Genomic DNA, 3,771 nt, shown 5'->3' on the forward strand with positions numbered 1-3,771 from the left:
GAGTCTCAACATCTTTTTTACATCGTAGGGGTACCTTGCTCAATAGTAGTAATTGTGAGAGGGATCTCGGAGTCCTAGTGGACAATCATTTAAATATGAGCCAGGTGGAATCAGAAGGATGTGTTTGCCATGGATTTCATTTTGTGAAAAACGAATCGGAAATGCTATTGCGTGGTAGTGTTGAACATGTTATTGCTAAGTGTTATAAACTGTAATTGAAATTGAACTTGGAGAATGAGTATGTAAAGCTCTGTATGATTCAGTAGGCAAAGAACTTTGGAATGTAATATAATGCTTGAACAATGGGAGAATAGGTAGATAAACCATCTAAAATTCATATTAAACATTAAAGGAAAACTTTTATAAGATGATGTACTGCTGGTATCTAGCACTGGACAAAGTGTCCAGAATGTATAAAGGAACCTCAAATGAATGTTGTGAATGTAAAGAAGAACTTTGTTCTGAACATCTGTTCCTCTGCAATTGTCAAGCAAGTAAGTCACTGTGGGTTGTGAAAAGCAATTTCACATGGCTTTGATTTGCAATTTCCTGCTGGTATCCCCACTGATTTTGTTCGTCAGAATCTAGCTGGAAAGGTCACAAATGGGGATCGTGAGTGTGGGACGCTGCAACCATCATAAATTTGCATCGGTTGGCAGAACCTGAATTGGTGCAACTCCTTTTCTTGCACCTTCATAACCAGAGAAAGTGCTGACGTGTGGTCACTGAACAAGTGCTACGATGACCAGAAATTTGGGGACCAGGTGTACGTCTGTTTTCACAGTGCCATTGTAACTTTGAAGGCTTAGGAAACAAATGGTAAGCAAAGACTGCCTATACAAACTGAACATCCTAAAAGGTAAATAGCTATTTTTAGTTGAAGCTGGTTAACACATGGATGGGGCACCAATAGGAAATACCATGCTTGTTGGCTAGAAATGAAAGTAAAAAATAAAAAACCTCATGAGACACTGTGGCAGATCTGTCCAATGTCATTGTCAAGAAAACGGCAGTTCCATACAAAACAACAGACTTGAAAGGGACCTTAGAGATCTTCTAGTCCCATGCCCTGCTCTTGTAGAAGACCTTATACCAGTGATGGTGAACCTTTTAGAGACCGAGTGCCCAAACTGCAACCCAAAACCCACTTATGCATCGTTGAGTGCTGGGTGGGTGTGGCCCATTGGGTGGGCGTGGCCCATTGGGTGGGCATGGCTGCAGTAGTAACGGCAGACTGGGTGGGACTAAAAAGTTCAAACAATCAATTCCAACTTTACAAGAACTTTTTTTTCCTGCGAGAAGTTGAAATTGACTGAACCTTTTTTTTTTTTTTGCACATGGCGGCGGAGGCCTACAGCGAAAAGGTTTTATAAAACCCAGCTGAAGGCCTAGGACTGGGGCGACGGTGCGTGTGCCCATAGAGAGGGCTCTGAGTGCCGCCTCTGGCACCCGTGCCATAGATTCACCACCACTGCCTTATACCATTCCAGAAGAATTGTTGCCCAGTTTCTTCTTAAACATTCCTGATGAACGTGACTACTTTGTCATCCAAAAGATAGAGGACGGAATTAGAGGGTCAGCTATACTGGACTTTATATTTACTAACAGAGATGAAATGAAAGAGCAAAAAAGATATACAGTAGTGGCCAAAATTGTGGAAACCTTTTGGGAAAAGTGTATTTTTGAGGCTTGATAGCTAATAACACCACTTTTTTTGAGTAATACCATAAAATTATATATCAATGGAAAGATAAGTTAATCAAGAATGTAATGCAATAAAGTTTGTTCAATTATCTGTACTGTATTCTATGAAAAGGTATAGCCAAATAACCAGAAAAAGGAAGCACAACTTGCTTAGGTTGATATCAGGTAGCTTTCCTTCATCTGATTGTAGCCAAGGAGCATGAGTGTTTAGTGAGCCAATCAGGTGTCATCTTGTTTTGGCAATGAGCCAATCAGATCACAATAGGATTCAGTTATTGATGTCATGTATTGAAGCTGAAAGGAGGACATTTGTCAGTGTGTTATGTGATCACTATCAAGTTGGTTGGGTTTTTTGTGTTCTTTCATTTAGTGAGCTTGTAAAACAGAATAAAATTAAAGTAATGGTGCAAAGAGTTGACTGGTTGCTCAGAAAGAAATGTAAAATAGTATTATTAAGTGAACAATGCTACAGTTATAAAGAAATTAGGAGAAAAATTGGTGAAAACTTAACCAAAGGTGGCATTTCTACTGTACGCTTTTCCCAAAAGGTTTCCACAATTTTGGCCATTACTGTATGGGGAATGGAGGCTAAAATGTACAAAGACTTGATAGCAGTATTCCAATACTTAAGGGGCTGCAACTAATGTAGTAAAATGAACAATAACTAGAATAATGATTTCTCTGCATAATTGCTAGGACAATGAGGTAATGCATAATCACTGGGAAAAATACACTGAGAAAATTCTGTGTCAGTAATATGTGGCAACCAAATGCGCTTGGCACATGGATACTTTGTATGTAGCAAAACCTTCCATTGTATGCCTGTGAGAAACGCTCCTAATGTATCACAGTGTGTATTTCAATGTGTAGCCCTTTGTTCTTTAAGAAGATTAGTATAAAAACTGAAGTCTAATCCTTCCCTCCTTGTTCAGAATTGCCTATCTCTAATATGCCTCTGAACCTTGCGCAATAAACTTCTCTGCTAAACCCCTCTGGAATTCGTAAGAGTTCTTTCGTTTTCCACAAGACAACAAAGAAGGGGGGGGAAACCTATTTTCCTAAGCACCAGAAGGTGAGACAAGAAACAATGGGTGGAAACTAATTAAGGAGAGAAGCAACCTATAAGCAAGGAGAAATTTCCTGACAGTAAGAACAATTAACCAGTGGAAGGGTTTCCCTTCAGAAGTTGTGGGTGCTCCAACACTGGTGGTTTTGAAGAAAAGACTGGAAATGGTACAAGGCAGGGGTCTTCAAACTTGGCCCTTTTATGACTTGTGGACTTCAACTCCCAGAATTCCTCAGCTAGCGTGCCTGGCTGAGGAATTCTGGCTGAGGAATTCTGGGAGTTGAAGTCCTCAAGGAATAAAAGGGCCAAGTTTGAAGACCCCTGGTATAAGGTCTCCTGCTTGAGCAGGGGGTTGGGCTAGAAGACCTCCAAGGTCTCTTCCAACCCTAACCCTAACCCTAACCCTAATATTCTAGTTGATTCTCTCCTTCTACGCTGTGGAGGAAACCAAACCGCCTGATTTGCTCCCGGCTTCTCCTCCGACCTGCCTGCAACTCACCTTCCAGCTGATGCTTCGATCCTTGGAAGAGCGAGAGGGCTTCTCTGCACCCCACCCTCCTCCCATGAGTGATCCGGAAAAGGAAATTCCTCTGCGCTTCTCCTCACCTCCCAGCCGTTCTAGCAATCAGTACTTTGTGGCTTTAACTCCTTTAAGTTCAGCCACAGATACCGGTATTGTATTGTTGGCTTTCTAGTCACTGATCTGACCACCACCTCGCCATAGGAGGCCGAAAAACAGGCTTCTCCCGTCTCCATCTAAGGCACTGGGGACTGGAGGCTAAAACATATAAGGAACGGTTGCTGGAATTGGGTATGTCTAGTTTAATGAAGAGAAGGACGAGGGGGGGCATGATAGCACGGTTCCAATATCTCAGGGGCTGCCCCAAAGAAGAGGGAGTCAAGCTATTTTCCAAAGCGCCTGAAGGCAGGACAAGAAGCAACGGATGGAAACTAATCAAGGAGAGAAGCAACCTAGAACTAAGGAGAAACTTCCTGACAGT

The sequence above is a fragment of the Protobothrops mucrosquamatus genome, unplaced genomic scaffold (genome assembly GCF_001527695.2).
Source record: "Protobothrops mucrosquamatus isolate PMUCROS unplaced genomic scaffold, P.Mucros_1.0 scaffold3233, whole genome shotgun sequence".
Classification (NCBI taxonomy): Eukaryota; Metazoa; Chordata; class Lepidosauria; order Squamata; family Viperidae; genus Protobothrops; species Protobothrops mucrosquamatus.